General features: G+C 36.5%; 1 pseudogene; it reads right to left on the minus strand.

Annotated features, from left to right (window-relative positions):
- Positions 1-4,726: 4,726 nt before the first annotated feature.
- On the minus strand, positions 4,727-5,308 carry LOC122736437 (annotated as a pseudogene).
- Between the last annotated feature and the right edge of the window lie 4,443 nt (positions 5,309-9,751).

Below are 9,751 nucleotides of genomic sequence, written 5' to 3' on the forward strand. Positions count from 1 at the left end.
TGTCCTAAGCCCAGTTTAGGACTCAGTCCCAGCAAGATTAGGTCTGATTAATTGCATCTACTCACCTTTTGGTAAGACCATATTAAATCTAACATTACATAAATATTGGATATAGTAAAAGTAATGGTTATCAGTTATTGTGAGTATTATATAAATTCTTAAATATCTTCTGTGCTATCTAAATGAGAATTATTTGACACCCTTTGAAATTGGGCCATACCCTGTCAACTTTAAGCCAAACTCCTTACATCCTTTTAAGCCTGTGAGTCCCAAAAAGCTGCTGCTTATTATCTGAAAAGTTGCAAGGGTAGAGAGCTGGAGGCTTTAGCTCATTGAGAAAGTAGGAAACAAATCTATCCATAGATGGAAAATTGTAACCACGTGCCTTTAACAAAGGGGTTATATGAATTTGTGAATGTAATATTTTTCTTTTACAATGCAGAGTACTAGGCCGTAGACATTACAATGTTACCATAAGCTATTATAAATCCACAGTTGATTTGACTTAAAGCCAAATCTGCCCAGAAGGAAATAATATGGTCTGAATATGTGCTCTTTTTTCAGGATTATTATGGTAAATCAGGACTCAACATTAAATAGAATTGTTGTTTGGCATTAAAAAAAACCCACACACCACCAATCCTACTAGCTGTATGACGAAAGAAAGTTCTATGTGTTTCAGTTTACTTTTCTATAAGGGGATAATAATAGAGCTTATGTCCTAGTGTTGTGGGGTTCACGTGAATGTAAGGTCCTTGCATAGGGTAAATGTTATATAAATGATTATATGTGTAAGGTATAGAGCAAAAAAAGCTCATGAAGCTAAATTAAGAATACCTGATTGGTAATTAATTAGTTCTGTTTCAAGTTTTAAAAATACCTAATCCTGTTTAAGATATTGTGTTTCTAAATTTTCTTGTAGCTACATAATTTGGTAAACAATTTTATAAGCTTGGTTGAAAAGCAATTTTTCTTATAATCTAGATGTTATTTTAAAAAATGTGTCATGTTAAAAAGGGAATGAATGGGTTAGACTGTAATTAAGAATTTATACTGCTGGGGCAGCTAGGTGGTACAATAAAGCACCAGCCCTAGAGTCAGGAGGATTTGAGTTCAAATCCAGCCTCAGACACTTAACACTTACTAGCTGTGTGATTCTGGACAAGTCTCTTAACCCCAATTGCCTCACAAAAAAGAAAAAAGAAAAAAGAATTTATACTGTTAAACTAAGCTATTGTTTTAATCAAGGTAACTAAGTTATTGTTTTAATCAAGTTTTTATATATATTTTTTTAAATGAAAAAGTTGATAATTATAAAAGAAAATACCTTGTAAAATTTCCTTGGTATATCTATAAGTAAAAAGTTATTGTCTATCATTTAGGGAGGTTATATACATCTTGAAGTTATATATTATTATATATATATAATATATATATATTTTTAAAAAGATACATCTTTGAAGCAACTTAATATTAACAAACTCAACCACTCTTAGAAGATTAATTTTGCCTTTAAGGGGCAAATGTTTAGAGACGGATATATGTATATATGTTAATTTTCTAGGGGTTTAAATAAATTGTCACCCATTTACTATCTATTTGGGATTCAGGAATGTAATGTCATTGATTTCTATTAATATAATTTTTAAAAATATATAAATATTGAGCAAACTTTTAAAGGCTAGTTTAATTGGATATTTTCCTTTTTGGTTTAGAAGTAACTGAATACCTTCCCATTGCAAACACCTTTTAAGGAAAGGGGGATGGTAACTAAAGAACTTATTTTGTCATGATACTTTTACGGTTCATTTAGGTTAAGGATATTTTATATCAACTTAATCTTGACAAATTCCAGTTTTACAGATTTGTTTTTGCTTTCATGATGAATAAGGGCAATCTGTCATAGTATTTTCCATCTAATTTAGTAATGAAAGTTTAGTGGTTATTCCTTTTAACATCAGGATGGAGTTTAAGCTCTTTTTAAGAAAGGAACATGCTTTTAGGAAGAAGTATTTATGTTAAAAATATTTTCTAAAAACTTTTGTGTATATGTTTAAGTAAAAGGTCTTTTGTGTGATTTTGAAAGGCATATTAAATGTTATTTGTAAGCTAATGTATTGCAATAATTTGATGCTGATAACAATTATATCCAAACCTACTGTGATTTGATTTTATTAACTGGGGGAAAAGCTTTTATGGGAAACCCTGAAAATTCTTTTTGAGTTCTATTCTTAGGTTTGTGGTGTCCTGGGGACCATCCTTATAAGAGAATTATCAGCAGTCAGCAATCAATGGAAGCAATATCTAAGATGTAAGGCTAGTAAATATCCGACATATTGGGGCAGCTAGGTGGCACAGTGGATAAAGCATTGGCCCTGGATTCATGGAAGACCTGAGTTCAAATCCTTCCTCAGACACTTGACACTTGCTAGCTGTGTGACCCTGGGCAAGTCACTTAACCCCATTGCCCCTCAAAAAAAAAAAGAAGAAAGAAAGTAAATATCTGACATATCTGTCCCTGGGACTAAGGCAGGGAAATACCCTGGAAAGGTTGGACATTTTTATACCAGAAAATCTGTCCCCTCTATTATTAGGATAAATAAAGTGAAAGCTTGCCATCACAATACTGAATCTATTCATTATTGAATTAATACTAAGCTTCTGAATTACAGTAATCTATAAGTAGGAAAGATTTTGCTGTTTTGACTTGAATCTGTTGACCTAAGCAAGGGCTAAATTGGTGCTTGAATTTGTCAAATGTGTAAAATACAATTCTTGATGTAGCTCATTCTTATATGTCACCCTAATGGGAATCTGATTTTACCTATGTTTGTGATTTAATCTGGAATTAGAACATACATAGAAATATATGGAAACTAAGTAAGAGTTATCCTAAAGATTCTCATTGTTAAAAGAATTCTGTGGGTAGTAGCCTATGCTTATGTTTTATGTGATTAATAACAGAACTTGCTGTTATGTGAAACATTGTCTAATCTGTTCCCTGTATATAATTTGGGATTATTAGGTTTATACATCCCATCCAAGTCTTTTTGTTTGTTATTATATATTTTAGAACAAAATTTGTGTAATATTGAATTTAGGGACGGAAAAGCAGCTAGCTACTTAGCATAAACACTAGTTATATATAATGAATCTTACTGTTACCAATGTGAGATCATAGTTGATGCTTGTTATCTATCATATGTGATCCTTGAGAGGTAAACTCACCTGAAACACCAATTATTAGAATTTGCCATTTAAAACTATATGGGGGGGCAGCTAGGTGGCACAGTGGATAGAGCACCGGCCCTGGAGTCAGGAGTACCTGAATTCAAATCCGGCCTCAGACACTTAACACTTACTAGCTGTGTGACCCTGGGCAAGTCACTTAACCCCAATTGCCTCACTAAAAAACAAAACAAAACAAAACAAAACTATATGGGGCAGCTAGGTGGCACAGTGGCTAAAGCACTGGCCCTAGATTCAGGAGGACCTGAGTTCAAATCTGACACTTGACACTTACTAGTTGTGTGACCCTGGTCAAGTCACTTAACCCATATTGACCTGCCTCCCTCCCCCCCAAAAAAAGACTATATGGGACAGTTAAACCAATATTATTCTGAGTCTGACTCCAGGTATAATCACCAAGGAATACTGATGAGTCAATGATTCATAATGCCAGAAACCCTCTGGGATGTTAAACTGCAGGTAAAGTCCTCATGGGAAAGGCTAGAAGGATGACTTTTGGCAAGGGCTGAGGTAGGATTCTCCTTACTCAATTTCCCCATATGATTCATGGAATGGGAAATATCTCACCTGGCTGATTTTAAGCCTGTCCCAATGCAATTAGCTATCTATATAACTTCTGCCTGGATTTGACATGAGTTAAGGGGAGTATTTTTCCCTGAGAGCTTTTATCCTTCTTCTTTTCTGCCCAAAATTCTATAAATCATGTCATGTGACCAGTATGATTATAGTGAGATGCAGGTATAAGATTTAAGCTACTTGGGCAGCTAGATGGCACAGTGGATAAGCACCAGCCCTGGATTCAGAAGTAACCTGAGTTCAAATCTGGCTCAGACACTTACTAGCTGTGTGACCCTGGGCAAGTCTCTTAAACCCCAATTGCCTCACCCCCCCAAAAAATAAAAAAATAAAGATTTAAGCTATTTAATCCAGAAATTCTAGTTCTTTCTATATTCTAAACAGCCTAAAATGATTGAGTATCTAAATTTGTCACGTCTATTACTAGTTATGTATTTTTGTGTATAAAATAAGATCCTCAAATGTTTTTAAATGATATAAGAACTACTGCATATTTAATGCTATAGTTTATAGGACCAGATTTTTATTTTATTTTATTAATTATTCAAACTGAACTCAGAAACATCTCCAGTTTTGTTTTGAAGAAAAGAATTTTAATGCAATCAGTTTCTTATGGAGTAAGCTGTTGCACCTGTGTAAAAGTCAATTTTATTAGCGTTTATTATGCATGTGGAAATAACATCTGTCAGTAAACATATCCTATAGTACAAACATGTTTTATTATAACAACTTATTTGATATGTACTGTTTTGAAATAGTTTACTACATTTGAAGTTAACTTGGTAACCTTTATGTAAATTCCTTTGTGGCCATCTTTTTTTTTTTTTGACAAAAAGTATTTTTATTTTGACCATCTGAATAAGTGTCCTCAAGGGACACTGCCTTTGGCATCTTTTCCAACTTATTCATCAGCTTGTTGCACTGTGCCTTTCTCAGAAACATTGATGCCATCCAAAAATTTTCTGATATCCTTGTTTTTTACTTGTGGTGGCCTGTTGGATCAGGGCAGTGAATTTGATATAAGTTCAATATCATTTCCTTCAAGAATTAACTCATATTTTTGGGCTTGAGAACACACACAAGCCACACATGATCTCATGCGCACCCTTTGGATATATTTTTCATTCCAAGAAATTTCTGATTTCAACAAGTGAGCCATTTTCTCTTGAATAGCAACATTGATGGGGAAGTGAGTATACACAGACTCTCATCTTGTAACAAAAACCCAGAGTAACACCTTTGATCATGTTTTGTAAATGACTGCAGATTGTTCTAACAGTTGCAAGTTCCTTTCATTTCCCCACATTTGTCCACCCAGAGCCTTTTTTTCTTTTTTCAAGGAGACTGAGCCTCAACATTGATATGATTGAAATCCGTACAGAGGATTCCTCTGGGCTCCTTCACAATAACTGTATGACCACTTAAGAGAGATGTCAACATTTTCTGGGATGTCAGCAATCTGGTTGCTTAGAATGGTCTTCATTCTGGTGATGAAAGGGCCAAAGAGCGTGGCCTTCTTCTTATAAAAGTATTCGTAACCTAAGTTTTACTTGAGGATTAGATCTTATTGTCTTTGCTCCTCCTGAGGAGGGAATTGAATTAAATTGGAATAAATTTAAGTTAAAAGGTATTTAGATTGGAGTTCTTAAATACCTTAGCAATTAAAATCAGTAAACAATGAGTAAAATTTGAGGAAAACGCCAGATCAAATGAATATATATGTTCATTTGGAAAGCTTTAAGGGTTCTGCTTTCTGTGGTATTTTGAAAATATTTGGTTTGTAATTGAATGTCCTCCATGTATCAAGGCCTCAGTAATCTTTGGTTTCTTGTTAACAATGTTTATGTCAGGTATATAGTTTAGATAAAGCTATAACACATGGGGCATTTATGACCTAAAATTCTCTAAAGGTTTACTATCAGCCCTTAATTCTGATGTCTCCCTGATAGCTCTATTGTTACTAAGATCATAACTTTAAGACTTGAGTTGGGCCACAAGATTAACTAGTTTATAGAGAAGTAACATTTATGACTGGTATTGAACTCCTCTATTGAGATCTGTTTTAGGGGCAGCTAGGTGGCACAGTGGATAAAGCACCAGTCTTGGATTCAGGAGGACTGAGTTCAAATCTGGCCTCAGACACTTGACACTTACTAGCTGTGTGACCCTGGGCAAGTCACTTAACCCCTCATTGCCCCACAACAACAACAAAAAAAAAGTGATGGAGATCGGTTTTAGGATTTTTAGCAGGAATATCTGAGGAGTCCCTACAAGTTACCTGAACCAGAAAACCTGAAGACATGATATTTTCCAGACTGCCCCAAGAAAAGAAGTTTCCAGTGACCTCAGGGGACACCTAGAACTCAAAATTAAAAATACTCATTGACTGTACCTGGGTTATATTGTTATTTGATCATTATTGTATTGTTTTGGTCTTTTGTTTCATAGTATTTGTTTAGAGTTTCTTGGTGACTTTGTTTATACCTCCCCCTTGCTTATGCTTGTCCTGTGTGGTCTTAAAGCCCCTGAAACTTTTTGCTGTGATCCCCTTCCCTCTTTAGGATACTAACCCATGGCAAACATGATTAATTCTTATTGGCCTTCGGGATTCTGTCGCCCCCCTTGGCCAACAGGAGAGAATGTGAAAATAGGTACCTGATTTGCTTGAGCCCCACCAAGTATCCAGGTAACCAGAACAACTGTCTTCACTAGCAGCCTTTGCCCTTTGCTTGACCGAGAGTAAACCCAGCTGGACATGCAGAGAATCAGTAACCCTGAAACTGATCAAAGACTTATCTGACTGCAGGATATGTGACTGTGGATGTGGACCTTATCTTCAGTTATGTCTAACCTTTGGAACAATTCTTTTCTTTTTTGAAGAAATCTGCTTAATCAAGCCTTGAATTGAACTGCCTATCACCAAGAACGCCTTCTGATTGTGTATCAAAGGACACATCTTGTACTCCTGTAATTTCTTATATACTTCTCTTCTCTTTGGAAGTGGGCCTTTCTAAGCCCACCATTCCTCCAGATTTCTTTTTTCCCTTAAAAAAACAAAACAAGGGGGCAGCTAGGTGGTGCAGTGGATGGAACACCGGCCCTGGGAGTCAGGAGTACCTGGGTTCAAATCTGGCCTCAGACACTTAACACTTACTAGCTGTGTGACCCTGGGCAAGTCACTTAACCCCAATTGCCTCACTAAAAAAAAATAAATAAATAAATAAACTAAAAAAACAAAACAAAACAAAACATTTTTATTTAAAGTTTTGAGTTCCAATTTTGTCCTTCCTTCCCCTCCATTCTCTCCCCTCCCTGAGGTGGTGAGCAATCAGCTATGGGTTATACATGTACAAATTATGTAAAACATTACCCATATTAGTCATTTTGTAAAAGAAAACTTGAATAAAAGAAAAAAATAAAAGAAAGTGAAAAGTAGCATGATTCAGTCTGTGTTCAATTAATATCAGTTCATTCTTTGGAGGTGGATAGTATGCTTCATCATTAGTCCTTTGGGATTGTCTTGGATCATTGTATTGCTGAGAATAGTTAAGTCATTCACAGTTTTTAAACAATATTGCTCTCATTGTGAACAGCATTCTCTTGGTTCTGCTTACTTCACTAAATATCAGTTCGTACAAGTCTTTCCAGGCTTTTTTGAAATCATCCTGCTTGTCATTTCTTATAATACAAAAAGTATTCTATCACCACATATACCACAGCTTGTTTAGCCATTCCCCAATTGATAGGTATTCCTTTGTATTTCCAATTCTTAGCCACCAGAAAAAAAAGAGCTGCTATATTATTTTTGTAATAAATAGGTCTTTTTCTCTTTTTTGAGATGTCTTTGAGATATAAACCTAGTAGTGGTAATGCTGGTTCAAAGGATATGCACAGTTCTATAGCCCTTTGGACACACTTTCAAATTGTTCTCCAGAATGGTTGGACCTTTTCACAACTCCATCAACAGCGGATTAGAGTCATAGTTTTCCCACATCCCCTCCAACATTCAATATTTTCCTTTTTTGTTATATTCTTTGCATTTCTTTGTATCCCTTTGTTTGGGGCATGAAGGTCTGGGATAGCTCTGGAAGCCACAGGGAAGAACATCACATTTCCTAGTCCAGGGCTGGAATCCCAGTCCCCTAACCATTCTTAGAGAGTTTTAGTGTTCTTAATGAGGGTATAATCACTATTCTTATATTTCAGAACTACACTTCCAAGGGCAAGATAACTACAAAGTTGGGGGCCTCTTAAGTCTGCCTTATCAGACATGAGTCTAATGCAACATATAAAAATATTTTTATATATATGAACCTTTTTTACTTTTTTGCCCACTCCAATAAATGACACAGGCTGACTCTTTTTTTTTGTTTGTTTTTTGTTTGTTTTTGTTTGTTTTTTGCAGGGCAATGAGGGTTAAGTGACTTGCCCAGGGTCACACAGCTAGTAAGTGTCAAGTGTCTGAGGCCGGATTTGAACTCAGGTACTCCTGAATCCAGGACCGGTGCTTTACCACTGCGCCATCTAGCTGCCCCCAGGCTGACTCTTATCCATACTAAATACCTTATTTTCCAGCACAAGCGGAATCCTTTTTTCTGCTTCCTCTGCCCCTCCCATGATCTTCCTGATTTATTAGATGTCAGAAGGAAGATCTCCTCCAGTGGGTTAGGACATTATCCTTTTCCCAGCATCTACTGAAAAGCATTTCAGGAATTGTAATTAACCCCCAACAAAAGTTGATTTCCTTGGGTGGGGTGTGGAATGCCAGGGTATTGGTTAGAGTTCTTTCTGCTGCTTCCCCAAGCTATTCGGTCTAGTTTTGAACATAAACATTTTTGGTCCAGGTTTCAGGAAACTCATGACCCAGGGCAAGCGCTGATAGATAGGGAAAGATGTTGGAAAACTTACTGAAGGAGGGTCCTACAGCCTTTAGTTTTTGAGATAAGCTTTGGTTGGGAGGGGAATGGAATCCCATGCTTCTTGAATAGCTAGGTGTTGGTTTCCCTGGAAAACAGAGGATTGACTGGTTATAGGTTTTGTGTGCGCGCGCGGTGTGTGGGCGCACTCCCAGGAGGTGTTGATATGGGGGTTGTGGTGAAGTAGTTGAGGCAATGGGATCATAGGACTTAGAGCTGAGAGGGGGTGAAGTGATATGCCCAATGTCCCACAACTAAGAAATGGAGGATAGATCTGACTTTAGCCATCTTTCAGGCTGATTACACAATACTCCTCCCCAACGCGGCATGTTCCAGCCACATCAGGTTACATGAAATTTCTCATACATTTTGTCTCTTGCTTCCATTATTTGCTCAGGCTCTCTCTATGTCTTAACTGCTTTTCCTCTTGCTCCTGCCGCTTCTCTCCCCCCATACCCCCATTTATTTATTTTATTTTTTAACTTATGGAATCAAACAAGCATTTCCATAACATAGTATAATAAAAAAGATGATTCCACATGAAACTGCAAATCTGATTTCCAACTTGCTTATTCCTTTTAAATATATAATAAAGTTATCATGCAAATCCTTTTTTTTTCTTTTTTCCTTCTTCTCTCCCCCCCCCTCCCTTCACCTTGCCTCCCAGAACCTTAGCTTCCTTTAAGATTAAGTCCAGGGCAGCTAGGTGGCATAGTGAATAAAGCACTGGCCCTGGATTCAGGAGGATCTGAGTTCAAATCTGGTCTCAGACATTTGACACTAGCTGTGTAACCCTGGGCAACCCCTCATTGCCCTGAAAAAAAAAAGATTAAATCCAAATGCAACCTCCTATAAGAAACTTTTCTCAAGTTCCCTAGTTGATGGTATCACTTTTTCTGTCTCTCTTTTTCTGTGTCTCTGTATCTCTGTCTCTGTCATTTGTCTGTTTCTCTCTCTCTCTCTCTCTCTCTCTCTCTCTCTCTCTCTCTCTCTCTCTCTCACACACACAC

Source organism: Dromiciops gliroides, chromosome 1 (genome assembly GCF_019393635.1).
Source record: "Dromiciops gliroides isolate mDroGli1 chromosome 1, mDroGli1.pri, whole genome shotgun sequence".
Taxonomy (NCBI): Eukaryota; Metazoa; Chordata; class Mammalia; order Microbiotheria; family Microbiotheriidae; genus Dromiciops; species Dromiciops gliroides.